Source organism: Hyla sarda, chromosome 5, assembly GCF_029499605.1.
Source record: "Hyla sarda isolate aHylSar1 chromosome 5, aHylSar1.hap1, whole genome shotgun sequence".
Lineage (NCBI taxonomy): Eukaryota > Metazoa > Chordata > Amphibia > Anura > Hylidae > Hyla > Hyla sarda.
The window spans coordinates 343,147,759-343,165,513 of record NC_079193.1 but is presented as its reverse complement, the minus strand read 5'-3'; the positions used below and the strand labels follow the sequence as shown (position 1 = coordinate 343,165,513).

At 42.8% G+C, this 17,755-nt stretch overlaps 1 protein-coding gene across 6 annotated transcripts in view; it reads left to right on the top strand.

Annotated features, from left to right (window-relative positions):
* ANGPT1 (angiopoietin 1) overlaps positions 1-17,755 on the top strand; it is a 368,410-nt gene that overhangs the window by 158,507 nt on the left and 192,148 nt on the right. Inside the window, exon 1 of one of the 6 annotated variants that reach the window (XM_056522586.1) lies at positions 15,536-15,688. The exons of the other annotated variants lie outside the window; for them this stretch is intronic. The gene's annotated coding sequence lies outside the window, so the exon portion shown is untranslated. Of the gene's footprint in view, positions 1-15,535; positions 15,689-17,755 lie in introns of those variants that run through there. 6 annotated transcript variants of the gene reach the window in all.

Genomic DNA, 17,755 nt, shown 5'->3' with positions numbered 1-17,755 from the left:
GTAGACAGTGCCCCCTTATAAACAGCAGCAGCCCCCTTGTAGACAGTGCCCCTTGTAAACAGCAGCACCCCCTTGTAGACAGTGCCCCCTTATAAACAGCAGCAGCCCCCCCCCCCTTTTAGACAGTGCCCCCTTGTAAACAGCAGCAGCCCCCCCTTGTAGACAGTGCCCCCTTGTAAACAGCAGCCCCCCCCCCTTGTAGACAGTGTCCCTTTGTGCCCCCACGGTAGTTGCTCACCTCCAGTTGCTGCCCCGCATCCCTGTTCTGCGTCCATATCATAGCCTCCTATGGAGGAGCATGTGACATATACGTCACTCCTCCTTCCTCCGTAGCTTTATGCTGGGCGCAGGGGAGGAGGTAGAGTGACGTGAGTGTCACATGTTCCTCCATAGGACGCCATGATGCAGATGGCAGAACGGGGATGCGGATGGCAGAACGGGGATGAGGACGGCAGAACGGGGATGCGGACGGCAGAATGGGGCAGCAGCCGGGTATCGGGACATCCCTAATAATAATAATAAAAAGATTTGGGTGTTATTAAATGTGACTAGGCGAATATTCTGCATAGATGGAGGGTGGGATTATTTTCTTATGAATTATTATGCTTTAAAGTACATTATTGAATTCTCCTCATGCTTATATATCTTAAGACAACATTGTTTTGTGGATATTTATACAATATGGTCTTCGTGGCTTTGTATAGTGAGCAAATATGTATCCAAAGTGCTGACAGGGGATTTTACACAACTAAAAAGTTTGTTTGCTTACACAAATCTTCTCTTTGCTAACTGGAAGGTTTAAAGAATTGTAGTTAGAATTCCCATCATCCATTTATGTGCCACATTTACAATAGTTTGGCTAATCTCCCTTTCACTTTAGACTGTTTTCATTTGTTCAACCAGATGTCCTCAAGATGCAAGTAAAGTCTTTGGTGTTTGTCCATGAACTATAACAGGCAACAATGGCATATGGAGCCATTCCAATTTCTCTTCATGCATAAATACGTCTCAGAACGTCTCCGAATGTTTAAATTTGTTACGGTATGTTAATAATAAAGCCTTACCTGCATCCGGAGCGCTAAACTTTACAAGATGGGGCTGATTGTAAGGTTCCGTTTGGTCGCCTATTGCAGTCAAGCAAAATGTGCTCAATATTTCACTGACACTAAGTGTTCCATTTGTGCGTGCGTCTTGTTATTTATTGTAATAGTGATTAATAGGAATAATGAGGGTTGTATTTTGGAAGTGATTTTTATTGAGAACAAACACCAAGGACATTGCGGGTTAGATCAATGTTCGTCAAGACAATGGGGTCGTCCATCTATTTCAGTAGGGACGGGTAATATCACTATGGTAACAATACAATGAACGACTTGATGTTCGTCCAACATAAACACAAGTACATAATGGAATATTCACTTCTACCAAGGGATCTTTAAACAAAAATTAATAATCGACAAAGTAAAAGCCAAGTAAGTGCAAACGTTTTTGAATTGAATTAATGTAAGGTTCTGCACATTGGGAGGAAAAATCCAGACTGGAAATATGAATGAGAAATCCCTACGTACAACTGATATGGAAAAGGACTTGGGAGTTTTAGTCAATGTCAAATTTACCTGTAGTGACCAGTGTCAGGCAGCTGCTGCCAAAGCAATTAAAATCATGGGGGGCATTAAAAGGGGCATAGATTCCCCCAACACGGAAATAATTCTACAGCTGTACAAATTGCTAGTCAGACCACACATAGAATACTGTGTACAGTACTGGGCACCAGTGTACAAGAAAGATATAGTGGAGCTGGAGAGGGTTCAAAGACGGGCAACCAGAGTAATACGGGGAATGGGAGGACTACAGTACCCAGAAAGATTATCAGAATTCGGGTTATTTCATTTAAAAAAGGCAGTATATATTAAGGGGCAGTACAAAAATCTCTCTTCCATTACCTATTTATACCCAGAACTGTATCTATAACAAGGGGGCATTCTCTACGTCTAGAGGAAAGAAGGTTTCTACACCAGCACAGATGGGGGATCTTTACTGTAAGAGCCTATGGAACTCATGGTGAACTCTATAAAAGAGATCAGGAGGGGCCTGGATGCATTTCTGAAGAGTAATAACATTACAGGTTATGGATACTAAAAGAAGATACAAAGAAAATCTGACATCACCTTTAAAATTACCCATGGTTTATAATAAGTACTGGGTAGTAAAGTCAAGAGGAAAAAAATGATGGAATTCAATACTGTAAAAACAATATCAGTATAATCTAAATGTTACATAAAAAAGTAAACAACCTAAATTGACAATATGTAACACTGAGTGGTTCTTCTTGTCCTCCAGTTGTAGATACAGTATGATAAGATCTTCAGCTGGTGGGTTTGTTGGGTTTTCTAGACATACCATGCCGAGTGTTGTAGAAACATGGTCCATCCCTTATCAATTTTCTACGGTTCAAATTTCTTCTATCGCTTTATGTTCTCCTATTTACGCTGTCTGCAGTCAACCCAGTAGGGTCCAAATAGATAACATCTTGTTCCAGTGATATACGCTTTCACAACAAACAAGCCATTGTGTTTGGAGAGGCCAGTGTATCTGATGGAATAATGTAATGTATACTCCTGGGTTGGATTTTCCGTGTTGTACATTCCTTTAAATATGGTGCATGTTTTTCATTTTGTCACAACATATTAAAGTCTGCGATCAATGTGTAAATATTGTTGTAAGAATATATTTGGTGGAAAAGTAACATAGCTACATTTAATCTCTTGTTGAAGTACCACGTCCTTGTGATATTTACACGTGCTGACAAAACTGCGAACAAGATCAGTGTATTTGTTGATAAGGTAAGGAGGGTAAAAAAGCAAATGGAACTAATCTGTGGTAAAACCTTATATGATGTTAAAAGTCCGGTCACGAACGTATACCACAGGCATTCTGGGATCATGACCAAAAAAGTGTATGAGTCTCAGATGGTCACTAATGTGATGACTGAAAGCAGTGAACGGCCATCAGTTTACATTAAAATTGTTGTATCCCCTTAAATACAACTGTAAAATATGATCTGGGATAAAATCATAAGGGTCACATTTCATTTTGAAGAATGATCTCAGATTTTTTTTTTTCTCTCTTTTCTGTTCATTCATATTGTGTAAATTTTGCTGAGTTTATGCAAAAATTCTATTGTTCTCTTTGCATGCATCAATATGCAAAAAATATTATTATTAATATTCCAATTTTTGCTGTTTTGTAGGAGGATATAATCTATCTATTTATCTATTTATCTATCTATCTATCTATCTCATATTTATCTATCAATCTATCTAAATCTCGACCTGTGTTTATGGGACTTCCAGTACATTCCTTGATCGCGTTACTTGCAAAGCTTTGGCATATATCTTTAAGAGGTATTCTGGAACTATTTTAATACTGATGGCCCTACCTTATGATTTTCCATCAATATCTGATTAGTGGGGGTCCACATTGATCAGCCTGGTGCCAGAGCTGATAGTAGTTGCCAAACTTATAAAATGACCTTTGTATTTCTAACTCAAGTGTCAAGAAGGTGGGAATAAGCTTCTCAAATGCCACAGCCTGACACACCTTCCCGCTTGCCCTTTTGAGTGCAAGAAAAGAGACTCGCCAGGCTGTGGCACTTGAGCAGCTGGGCACCACCTGCTTGACACTTGGCTGAAAAACAAAAAAGGGATTTCAAAAAGGTTTGGAAACCACCATCAGCTTCAGGAAAGGTATAGTTTTCTTTTATACCCTAACTGCTATTGAACAGCAAATACAGCTGAAAGATCCCCTTTAAGTGCCAAGTCATATGATGCACACAGCTGCCCTGGTCCTAGATTGTACAGTAATGTACTGTAGGCTATTAGATTTACTGGAGTTGATGTAAATGTTTAATTCTAAGTAATGCTTGGTGGAATAGACAGAGGTACGTAAATAAGAAATAATAATAAGCTGAGACACTTTTTACAGATATATATGTGTTTATCATCTGGGAAATAATGTTATTTTCTTTTGTTAGATTCAATAACTGGAAAATATTAGGTAAAGAAAGTTGTATTTGTTGTAGACGATGGCCTTTATTTACTATTGTAAATCTGACCTGTTTTGTCGCATTGTGCACCAGAATTTGCGCCAAAAAATGTAAAAACTCGAACAACTGTCCATTTTACTCAGAAAACCAGAAAATGGGGTATGGCTGCTGGGAAAAGGGTGTGCGGCTGCCAAAAGGGGCGTGCCCCCAACATTTAAAAAAATTCCCAATATCTTTTAGTAACGTTTTCACAGAAAATGTGGTGGAATTGAGCTCTGGAAAACTCCACAGATCAGAGCATGTGTAAAAAAAAAAAAGCAAAATGTAGGGAAAAGTGAAAAACATAGGGAAACATTAGTAAACACAGTGAAAAAATACTTGTAGGGAATTAAAGCCCACAAAGAAAACTCCACTCCACTCATAGTCTGAAATTAAACATAAAATTACTAATACACAAATAATATCGCAAATCTGAAAAAGTAACTGCACCCTTATAGGGGAGATTTATCAAAATCTGTCCAGAGGAAAAGTTGCTGAGTTGCCCATAGCAACCAATCAGATCGCTTCTTTTTCAGTGGCCTTTTCAAAACTGAAAGAAGAAATCTGATAGGTTGCTATGGGCAACTCAGCAACTTTTCTTCTGCCCAGGTTATGATAAATTTCCCCCATAAACTTTATTGCATAGGACTGTAACTTGATGTCAATCATTTAGACCCCACTTGCTTAATAAACATTACTTTACCATAAGAGTATGTTCACACTATGGAATTCAGTGAGGAAAATCTCCAAAATTGGTGTTTATTGTCAAAGCAATTTGCTGAAATAAAGTCTCATTGACTTAAAGGAGTACTCCGGCGCATACTTTTTTCCTTTTATCCCGTCCGGGCTGCAAAATAAAAGAAAACACACTTTCTCTTATATGCCAAAGAGCCCCCGGAGCTCCGGTACACTCCGGTACAGGTGTTCGGTCCCCGGGCTGTATTCTTCTTACTTCCTGTTAGCCCGACACGTCACACGGAGCTTCAGCCTATCACCAGCCGAGGCGGGACATCGGGATAAAAGGAAAAAAGTGCGCGCCGGAGTACTCCTTTAATGGCTTTTACTATTGAATTTCGATGGAAGATTGAAGATGATAAATCTTCCACCAGAATCCGAATCCTCATCGTAATTTCTGCCTCAGGACTTCCGCTGTGTGAATACAGCAGAGGAAAATCCATTGATGTCAATGAAAGTGTAATGCAAGGCAGAATCCACGAAGAATTCCTTGCGAACATTCCTATTAAGCAACACAGTTTTTAATTAATGTCATAAAGAAAATTCAGAATAAGGATATGTTCACATGGCAGAATTCCGTGCGGACATTCCGCTGCAGTAGAGTGTCATTGATTTCAATGGGATTCTGCTGCACTGTGCACTCGGCAAAATTTACATGGCAGAGGTTTCTGCAATGGAAATCCCATATTTCAGTTTCCAAAGAAACAATAGACATATATTTTCTTTCTGCAGATTTCACTTGGAAATGCATTGCTGTCTATGGAGACGGCTCATTTCCAAGCGGTCCAAGCGCCGGCATGTTCTGCTGACACCCGCTTTCTGCGGAATTTCCGTCCGGAAAATTTTTATCCAGACATTCTGCCATGTGAAAATAGTGTGAGAACAGTGCCAGAAATACTGAAAGGGTTACAAAATGATCTCAAGGATTCTTTAAATGGGCACTGTCCTTAGAACTAATTTTTGCTATTGCATTCCTTATAGTAAATAAAATAAAAAATATCTAATGTTCTTTGTTTAAAAAGAATTAAGCTTTCTATGTTTTATTTGTGTTTAAAAAAGCTGCCACTATGTGTCTCCTTACTTGTCCAGAGCACATTTACCCCTCTTGCACTGACTTTGGACTCCTGCTGGCCTGGCAAAAGTCCAAAATCAGGAAATGCAGTCTGGAGTGCTTAGGGGGGTGTGGGGGGGGGGGGGGGGGAGGGTGCAGCCTTAGCCGATCATAGCTCATCTCACACAGAACTGCTCTGGGCTGTGTGTAGCAGAGTAAGGGAGGAAGTTCTCTCCTGCATGGCTTCAGATGATGTCACGCCTTCTGGGGAACGCCCCTTCCCAGTCTGTGAATCTAACTGAGACTGAGCAAAAAGTATAGAGCAATATCAAGGTAGAAAATTAAAAATAAATAAAAATAAAGGCAGGGGGTGGTTTATCAAGATGGGGCAGTGAACTGGGAGGATTATAACATTTAACAAGATCATGACAGGTACTCTTTAAATGAAGCCATTATTTTGGAGGATGAATGGAACTATGTAGAAGAGTGGTCTCAAACTGTAGCCCTCCAGATGTTGCAAAACTTCAACTCCCAGCATGCCCGGACAGCCGTTGGCTGTCCGGGCATGCTGGGAGTTGAAGTTTTGCAACATCTGGAAGGCCACAGTTTGAGACCACTGATGTAGAACCTACCTAGAAGTTGAAGGCCAGCTAACATGTGCAAAAGAAAAGCAAAAAATCATCCAGGAAGTCACAAAATAATCCCGGAAGAACATGTGGAAGACGACGGTCCATCTAAGTGAAGGTCGGTTTTCATAACTTCAAAGAAAGGAAATATGGAATTCATGAACAGGGAGGAAACCAAAGTTATCTGGATAAATGAGTCAACAGTAAAGTTCTCAAAGAGTTTTGTTTGGGCAACTACAAATAATTTGGATATAAAAATTCAGCCGAATCCAAATTTTATTTTCCCAGGGATTTTTGAGCACAAGATACAGAGACTTTGCTATAAACAGGATTATTTTGTTAATTCTTTCCTCCAGTTGTCGGTATTCAGTATTATACAATTAAATGGAGACTCATTTTCCTATTGTAATAATGCTTTGAGGCGGTGTTCCATAATCTGTGGCTCACCGGCTATTGCACCTCTGTAACTCCGAGCGGGCCATGACATTCATTCTATATTCTATTCTTATACGAAAAAGTGGGATTTCACTGTATCCAAGTGATCAATACACAGCTGGAGTATAATATTGAGGAAAAAATATCCTCACACTTCTACCACCATCCTGTCATAGAGAAGAATGTTTTTAGAAATATTTTGTTAGTTTTAGCAGAAAGACGCAGTTGCACGGACTGAAGTACATAGCAGCGCAACCAGGGCTCAAGTCCTGTAGGAATGGGTGGGAACGGAGTTCCTTTACTTTTTTCACAGCAGGAACACTGTTCCCATTAGCAGGTGTCCTGTAGGACCAGCCCTTGAGTTAAAATCCTGGGTGAGTTTTTTCCCAAGACTTGACCCCTGACTGCAACGTACGTAGGAGCTGTCCTGGGGATGGTGCTGCAGCACATTCAAGGGATCAGGGCTGAGTATAGTTGAGCTGCAGTACCAGGCGCAACCTCACTTGTCTGGGGGTCGCTATACAAGGTACACCAATGAAGGGGGTGCGGCACCTCATTGAGCTCTGTTGTGTCTTTCTTCTGCTGATCATGGAAGTCAAAGGGGTACTGATGTTTCTAGCGATAGTGACAAGATATACGTAGGTTTATAATTCTTTACTGGATTTCACACACGTGATCATGACAATAGGCTCTTTGGCAGTGTTGAGAACAGATACCAGTCTCTTTAACAGGGTACCAAACAATCTCCAAGATGTAGCCAAGAGCAGACTTTCTGTAGTGCCCTGTATTGTTCAAGGAATCACTAATTGTTGCCAATTTGCGTTGCATTCACCAAGGCGTGGTTGTGGATTTACACAAATGGACATGGTCACCTATGCAGTGGATTTACCACAGTGTACCCCTGTTAGCAGGTGTAAATTGTAGTGGTAATCTACGCCAGTTTGGTGCTAGCATTTCTTTCTGAGGCTTCATTTACCTCTTAATAAATCTAGTGCGATTTTACATTGGCGGAGGTCTACTTAAGACCGGCATATGAAACGTTGTTCTTAGTATATCCCATCAAGTGGTCTGGTTAACCAAGTACTTCAGACTCCCTCATACACTCTGTCAAGGAGCAATGACTTATGATTCAGGCCTCCATGGTTCAGACAGGCTATGTTTATTTGGGCTGTAAGTGTTGGTATTCAGGATCATGGCACTGCTGATGCTGTGTTGGCTCACATTGTATCTTCCCACTCTGTTGGTGTCAAGGCTGGCGGTGCTGCACCGGAACTCTGGCTTCCGCGGATGGTGTGATAAGCATAGAGCTTGCTGCTGATGTTGGGACTCCAAAACTAAAGTCAGAACACTCTGTCTTCAAGGACACAGACACAGGAAAACTAGTCCCTACTATAGTCCTACTGTAAGGAGCACCTAGTTCTGCTGAGCATTGTAGTGCAGGAGACTGTGAAACTCCTTCCGGACACTGAATCAGTGGTGGGCACTATACAAGAGCTACAGGACCACCTTGATCCTACACTGATGGTTTAGCCTAAGAATAGAATGTAATCTGTATGACCAGCTTTATATATATATATAACTTTTCTACATTTATGGTTATTTTTAATGGTAGCAGTTTTGAAATGCCAGGGGATGACTCTCACATTCTATGGAATTTTTAAAGGGACTTGACAGCTTTTTTCCCCCCCACAGTATTTCCTTTGTTTGTATAAAGGGTATTATATCCTGTATAACAAATCTGTCTCCCAAGAGTGAGCAATATGTCTTGGTGATATAACTCTCATACAGACATCTGCTTCTGCTTCAGAGGATGGAGGAAAGCCACTACCCAAGGCTCAGTAGAACTGTAATAAGCCATAAACGTGCTAATGATTATGCAGCTTATACTAAGGGCTACTGCACATGGGCACGAAGCCTGGACTATAGTACATGAAGATCGTATGGACCATTAGCACAAAGGTGCACGGCCTCCATGTGCTGCTAAATAGGGCGTCATATTATTAAGGTATTTTCCCCTTGAAGAAAAAGGGTGTGCCACCACGTGAACCTGGAAGCCACATTGGAGAAACTAGGTACTGCCCTGTTATGGAGCTGTGTGCATGAGGCCTTACGCTTTATCATCTGCAGGATCCCCTCTGTGTCTGAATGTACTGCTCAGGAGACAATAATATGCTTTTACATTTTCTTTTCTTTCCTGGGAAATTAAGGTTCTATAGAAAAGCCAATGCAATATATCAGTGACCTGCAGACAGGTATCCTTTGAAGTATACTTCTAATCCTAAATGAAATTTATAATGAGCTCCAGAATCCCTGAGTTCAGTGATAGCATTTGGTCATTTCCCATGAAGATTAACCATTCATTCTCTAGACCTAACTTTCTGAGAAGTAATTGTCTATAGACGGCCATACACATTAGCTGTAATATTACAGTTGAACAACCATTGAATAAACAGTTATCTGATGAAAAATTATTCTCTTGATGCAGTCCATAGACATATGTGTCTGTATTGGCCATTATAGTGGTTACTACTGGTCATACATGATCAATGACATTGGGCAAAGGGTGAACATTCTTTTACTGATGGTTGATGTAATGGCTGGTTGTGCCTTACACAAAGCACTGGCAAGGGCCAGCTCTGCCTATAGGCAAAATAGGCAGCCGCCTAGAGGGCCCTCTTGATGGGGGTGCCACTCTGCCCGCCTCAAGAAAGTTAGACAGCCATTATCTCTACCAGCTCAGCCAGCAGCACCACCATGACCCCCCTCTAATGTGTGGCACCCCAGTAGTAAGGACATTACTTAAGGAGGGGGCTTTTTACAGTGTGTCACCCCAGTAGTAAGGAGATTACATGAGGAGGAGGTTTGTTACAGTGTGTTACCACAGTAGTAATCTAATTACATGAGAAGGAGGTTTGTTACAGTGTATAACCCCAGTTGTAACGTGATTGCATGGGTAGGAGGTTTGTTACAATGTGTCTCCCCATTAGTAAGGTGTGACATGTCAAAGGGCGGGCCAGTGGGTGGAGTCAGAGGACAGCAAAATTCCCTTTTGCCTAGGGTGGCAAAAATCCTTGCACCGCCCTGAGTACTGGTGACCATCATACAAAATAACTGAAACATTACCACAAATCTTCAAAATTGTAGTCAAGCATTCATGCATTCTCAGTTGAGAGAGGAGGGGTAAGCCTTTGCCAGACTACAATTGCACTAAAAATTGGCCATGCTTAATCCTTCTCTCTCTCAAGAGTTGGGAGGCTGGTCTCACTGAAAATGGTCGATGCACCCAACTTGTCTAGTTTGTTTGGTCGCCTTAAGATCTACTGTTGTCACTAATATTAGCTCTAATAGAACAAATGTATTTGTTAGAGTCGATCAGATAGTCCATTCCACTCACTCCCTCAGATCTCCCAAGGATCAAGAACCGTTATAGAAGCATTATTCTCTTCATGCCTGTAGAGTGTGACTATGGATTCGGTATCATTGGCCAAATAAACAATGTCCTGCACTGTGACTAACAAGACTGACCTCCCATAAGTTTATAGCCTATAGGATACACATTTTAATAAATGAATTAATAAAATTAATTAATTAATTTATTGCTGTTAAACAAGAAGAAATTCACCAATAATAAAAAAAAAAAAAAAAAAAAAAAAAAGAATCCCTGATGAGTCCCAGGGCATAAACCAAATCACAATAGCCCTTTGGTGGGTGACCTCCTCCGGGAAACAAAATCCTTTATCAAGGGACCCTCTAAAAAGTAACTTTTATTTACTTCCTTTAAAAATTGGGGAATAATCCTCCAATGAACCTAGCCGTCTCTCACACCATTTAGCACCCAGTGGTTCTTAACCTTGTTGGAGGTACTGAACCCCACAAGTTTCATATGCGCATTCACCGAACCCCTCTTAATTGGAAAAATTAAATGTGATTTTTTCAAATTCAAGACATAGGTTTTATATATTTAAGTATATATTTATACATAGATGCACAAAATGAACAAAACCATTAAGAACAAAGAACAATACCATGAAAACCTGATTTTCACACAAAAACATAATGAATATTTACTGCAAATCAGTGACTTCTGCTGTTGTCTTTCAGAGACCAGTTCAGAAATGTGCAGCTTTACCTTGGCAAGTGCCACTCTCATGTCATTTTCGCAACAATGGCAGTGTTCCCCTACATTAGGCAGGCAGTGTTCCCCCCACATTAGGCAGGCAGTGTTCCCCCCACATTAGGTTGGCAGTGTCCCCCCCCCCACATTAGGCAGGCCGTGTTCCCCCCACATTAGGCAGGCAGTGTTCCCCCCACATTAGGCAGGCAGTGTTCCCCCCACATTAGGCAGGCAGTGTTCCCCCCACATTAGGCAGGCAGTGTTCCCCCCACATTAGGCAGGCAGTGTTCCCCCCACATTAGGCAGGCAGTGTTCCCCCCACATTAGGTTAGCAGTGCCCCCCCCCCACATTAGGCAGGCAGTGTTTCCTCCACATTAGGCAGGCAGTGTTCCCCCCACATTAGGCAGGCAGTGTTCCCCCCCACATTAGGCAGGCAGTGTTCCCCCCACATTAGGCAGGCAGTGTTCCCCCCACATTAGGCAGGCAGTTTCCCCCCCACATTAGGCAGGCAGTGTTCCCCCCACATTAGGCAGGCAGTGTTCCCTCCACATTAGGCAGGCAGTGTCCCTCCCACATTAGGTAGGCAGTGCCCCCCCCACATTAGGCAGGCAGTGCCCCCCCCATTAGGCAGGCAGTGCCCCCCCCCCAACATTAGGCAGGCAGTGTCCCCCCAACATTAGGCAGGAAGTGCCCCCCCCCCCACACATTAGGCATGCAGTGTACCCCCCCCACCCACCCACATTTGGCAGGCAGTGTCCCCCCCCCCCCACATTATGCAGGCAGTGTCCCCCCCACATTAGTCAGGCAGTGTCCCCCCACATTAGGCAGGCAGTGTCCCCCCCACATTAGGCATGCTAGTGGTCTTCAACTTGCGGACCTCCAGATGTTGCAAAACTACAACCCCCAGCATGCCCGGACAGCCGTTTGCTGGGAGTTTTAATTTTGCAAAATCTGGAGGTCCACAGGTTGAAGACCACTGATGTAGGCAGTGTTCCCCCACAGACATACAGCCTCCAGCCACATACAATGTATGGCTGGATGCTGTATGCCTGTGTACTGCCTACTTCAGTGCTCCGACCACCGCTCTGGCAATAGCAGTAGGTCTCGGGACCGTGGTCGGAGCACCGAAGATGACGTAACGCTGGTCACTTACCAAGCTGGCCAGCGCACGTCTTCCTCCTTCTCTATCCTCCGGCCCTCGGCGCCTTTGTTTCCATGGGCGCACGCGCGTGCGGCAGCCCTGCGTTTTTAAACTTAACACTGGGCCTCAGGGAGTTAAAAGTGATGGGGGGAATTGCCCCGTTGCTACAGGACAGGCAAACACCGTCTCTGCTCAGGGCCCCAAGCAATTGCTTGGTTTGCCTGTCCTGTTGTGACCTCCCCCGCCGAACCCCCGGGACTGACTCACCGAACCCCTGGGGTTCGATCTAACCCATGTTAAGAACCACTGATCTAGGTATTATATTGGAAGTGAGGTAGACAGTCAATCGACATTGGGCTTTTAACTTTGCATATGTTGAGTTTATTGGAGGATTCTTCCATAATTTTAAAGGGAAGTTAATGAAAGTTACTTTTCAGAGGGTTCCTAGATATAGGGTTTTTTTCCAAGAGGAATATTACCCCCCAAAATGGCTATTGTAAACAAGAAGAAAATACACAAAGAAGGGGCTAGTTTCTCTCCCTACTTGTATTTCAGTAGGGGAAGAGAACTTTCATTGATGGCCTTTCAATAGTTTATCTATGGGGCAGACTAGTAGGTCAATAATTTGTCATAGGTAGATGTCTGACCTGTCTCTCCTAGCAAAATCCTTGATCCATTAAAGGAGATATCCAGTGCTGAAAAACGTATCCCCTATCCTAAGGACCCGCGATCTCCTGTACGGGGCCCCAGCAGCCCACGGGAAGGGGGCATGTTGACCACCGCACAAAGCAGTGGCTGATACACCCCCTCAATACAACTCTATGGCAGAGCCGGAGCGCTGCCTTCGGCAATATCCGGCTCTGCCATAGCGATGTATTGAGGGGGCGTGTCGGCCGCCGCTTCGTGCACCCACTATCTGGCCAGTAAGCTGGAGCCCCGTACAGGAGATCGCGGGGGGCCCAAACTTTCGGGCCTAGACCAGTGATGAACAGGCAGCAGCACTTAACCAAAAATTGTATCCCCTCTACTGATATCCAATTTCCCGGACCCCCAACAATCAAACCATCATGTTCCATTCATATTGCAGTAAATCATATACCCAAGCTGGTTACCTTATAGCGGTTACGGGATTACTATACACAATCTTCCAGGATGTGATGACAGAAGAAAAGTTGGAAGCATTATTATCATCCAAGCTCATCATTTATATGAATTGCAGCACTTATCCATCGTGACCCGCGAAGCCATTCATTTTCTGGAAATTACAGTATAATGACAGATACAATACAATTCAGGATTCTAAATGGAACGCTTGTGATAAAAGCTGAAAAATAATATTTGATAAAGGAAAAAGCCTCAACACGTATATGTCTCATGCTGAAAATGATCCCTTCATCCATAAAAATAAATGGTATTTTCTTTCAATATTCTTGTAATTTCTTCCTTGGATCTGAGCCTGTTCGGCTGTAAAAAGCCCCAAATTTCCAAACCTTTGCTCCTTAATCCCCAAGGCGGCTCTTCTAAAGACAAAATGATTCTGATGGAAAAAAAAATAAACTTGCACTATCTAATTCCACATTTCTTTCTTTTTTCTAATTTTTTTTTGACAAAATTAAACCTAGAAGAATATTATTAAACTAAAGGTTTGGGCTATTTGTGATTTTACATGCAACCTGGCACAATCCATATCCGAGACAAGACAAAGTTGGGTGGATAATGCTGATCCCAATATATCTATTCCTAAGGTTACTATTTTGACTACCACCATAGCTTTGACATCTTTTGTCTTCCAGGGACTGAACAATTAACCCACCAAAATGTTAACAGAGCCCCATTCTGCCAATAAGACCATTAGTAGAAAATGAGGTTGTGATTTTTGTTATACTCTCGTCCATTCAGTGCTCTCCCCACATTACTCTGTACACTTCATCTCCCTAAGCCATTTCTGTGGCTCATTTTGCAATGGAGCCTTCTACTCTTGGTCCCCATAACCACTTATTTAGTTACTACATTAATTGCTATAATGTTGCTGAGGAATATAGAGAAGATGGGGTCCTATTGCAAAAATGGTAAATGCAGCCCATTATGCCATCACATTCCACCCATTTGGGATTAAGCACAGAAGTTTGACTAGGGGGGAGAGGTAAGAAGTCCCCTGTGGGTAAATCACTCTGGACATTCTTTAAATAGCATGTTCTGATGGTGTTAGGGCTTCTTAGGAAATGCACTGACTCCATAGGCCACATTGCATTTCCGAGCAGATTCTGCCTAAGGGTCGTGTCACACGGAATGGATCTGCGGCATATTTTACGCTGTGGATCTGCCAATGATGACCCTACAGTGTGCCTACAGCTGGGCGTGCTTGTATCGCCAATCCGCCGATACGAGCAGACACACAGCGATCACAGTGTACTCTACTCGCACACAAAGCAGCTGCTCTCGGCCTAGCTCAGGGAGCAGGGGAAGCGACCGCAATGTCTGTGAATATACTGCGCATGCGTGAGGCAACTTTATGATCGCTATGTGTCTGACCGTAGCGGCATATTGGCACTATGAGCAGGCAGGCACAGCTGGAGGCACACAGTAGGGTCCAACATCGGCGAATCCGCATTGTAAAATACCCCTACCTACCTCTACCCTAAAGAATGAACGTCTTCATTATTTTCAGAGGAGAGCAGAATCAGAGTTTTCACATTGGAATCATTTGACACGGGGATTCCGCCATGTGCACGGCGCCGCAGAATCGTATTGAAAACAAGAATCCCATTGAAAACAACCGGTAGATTCAGTTCGGAAATTCCGCCTTGGGAACATAGTCTTAGCCTTACTCCTATAGTTGCCAGTGTTACATAAACGTGGTCACAGTTACTGTATATAGCAGAATTATGGGTGACATATTGGGGGAGATCTATCAAAACCTGTGCGGAAAAAAAGTGTTGCAGTTGCCCATAGCAACCAATCAGATGGATTTTTTTAAAGGAAGGAAGTGATCTGATTGGTTGCTATGGGCAACACCTCAACTTTCTCTTTGCACAGGTTTGAATTATTTCCCCAACTTCTTTTTATCCTTCCCTACACACTTCAATGGGTTTCCCATCCAAAATGAATGTAGCATTTTTCACAGTGTATAGCCAATGACAAGTGAACAGCCCATAGGTTAACATTAGCTCATGCTATAGTCTTCAAAATATGGTAGTGATATTGGGGAAGTGTGGTGGCCCAGTACAGGAGTTGTCCTCGTGTACACGTGTCCGTCCTGTGTGGTGGATTCCCTTTCAGTGTTCCCCTGGCTCCACGTCCCTCCTACAGACTCTAAAGTGTTAATAATGTCTTATGTTATATGCTGGTTATATTGTTGTTAAGCCAGTTCAGTTGTAAGCTGAGGTACAGTCTAGTGAAGACCTGAGAGTTGTCTGGTGTTCCTGAGGGAGATCAAGGCCTAATCACGCAACCACGCATCTACTACCAGTAACCCCTGCGGGTGAAAGTCAAAGCCTGGCGGTAAGCACAAATACAGGGGAGAAGTCTAGTCAAGATAGTCGTGTCAATTACTCAAGTCAGTGTGGGTTGGATTACTCAGTCCAAGTCTACTACAAGTCCCAGTGAGCCAACAAGCTCCCTAAAGTTCACTGAGCATATCCTTGGGCCTGAACTGAGCTGTAAAGACTTTACCATCTGTCTGCCTCAGTAAAGCTGCCGTTGTTCCATAACCTTGCATCGGAGTGATTATTTGCCCCACGCCTTGCCCAGGAACCAGCGGCCATACCGCGGGTGGTGTGGCGGATAACCACGCCCTGGCGTCACAAACACATAGGGTTAAAACCATCTGCCCTAAGGGTTAACAACATCTGCCCTTCCGACACCCTCACCACAGAAGATTTGTCAAATCCTGTCCAGAGAAAACGTTGCCCAGTTCCCATAGCGACCAATCAGCTTGCTTCTTTCACTTTTAACAAAGCCTCTGCAAAATGAAAGAAGCCATCTGATTGGTTGCTATGGGCAACTGGGCAACTTTTCCTAAGTAAATACACTTTTGTGAAAGTGGCCTAACTCTTAAGTATTTACTCGAACAGACGCACCAGGGGAACGGATAGATCGTCTTGCATTAGTCTCCAAACTGTGGACCTCCAGATGGTGCAAAACTACAACTCCCAGCATGTCCCAACCACTTCTCAAGCTCTAATAGACTTTGTTATATGGACTGTTCCTGTTCAATATTGCATAAAATCTTCAGTAAAAGTTCCGACAAGTTTCTGCAAATCTCCAGTTGTGGACAATCAATTATTTCCTATCTCCCTATCACTCTTGGGAAGGGTGGCGGTAGGGCAAGCGTACAGAGAATAGCCCACACCCTGGCATCACGAATAGAAAGGGTTAAGCAAGCACCCTTTAGTAACCGCACAGCTACACCCCCATATGCCCTATACCCCCCAAGCTACCACACTAGCATGCCTGGACAGACAACAGCTGTCCGGGCATGCTGGGAGTTGTAGTTTTACAACAGCTGGAGGTCCACAGTTTCACCACCACTGCCCTAATGGTTCTTGTTTAATTTTTCAAATATTTTAATTGAGAAAAATCAAATGATAAATACTCATCTAGTGAATATGACATTGTTTATGGGCTGTGTTCTCCTTAATGTCAGGTCCAGTTGAAGGGGTACTCTGCTTGGAAAGTTTTTTTTTTTTTTTTTTTATCAACTGGTACAAGAAAGTTAAACAGATTTGTATATTACTTCTATTAAAAAATCTTAATCCTTCCAGTACTTATTAGCCGCTAAATACTACAGAGGAAATTATTTTCTTTTTGGAACACAGAGCTCTCTGCTGACATCTCTATCCATTTTAGGAACTGTCCAGAGCAGCATATGTTTGCTATGGGGATTTTCTCCTACTCTGGACAGTTCTTAAAATGGACAGAGATGTCAGCAGAGAGCACTGTGCTCCTGAGTCAGCAGAGAGCACTGTGTTCCAAAAAGAAATTCATTTCCTCTGTAGTATTTAGCAGCTAATAAGTGCTGGAAGGATTAAGATTTTTTTATAGAAGTAATTTACATATTTGGTTAACTTTCTGGCACCAGTTGATTTAAAAAAAAAAAAAAAAAAAAGTTTTCCACCGGAGTACCCCTTTAAGGATCTTAATTGAACAATTAAAGGACTGTCATATATATTTAGAAATCCTACGATAAGATTCCTTGTGCCTCTATAATGCTGCAATATAATACCTGGGACGGAGGACGCAGCGCGGTTACATACGCACCGATCTGATAAACTCTGGTAACATGGCTCACTTTTCAAGGGCTCAGTGTTGTCATGATATTTGGGAAAAGGCTTTCTCAAAGTTATGACACCAAATGCGTGCGAGTTATCGTAACCTAAACACATGTCCTGTTTATTTATACATTTAAGTCCATGTTTTACTGTCCAGTCTTCCCATGCATCGCCCCCACCACAGGGATAAATCCCAGCAGTGGGCTTCTTGTGATTATTTTCAGGGTCTTTTCCAGGGGGGGGTCGGGGTGTTATGGGTGCGGTAAGTGACATTTAATGGATATTGACATATTGCAGT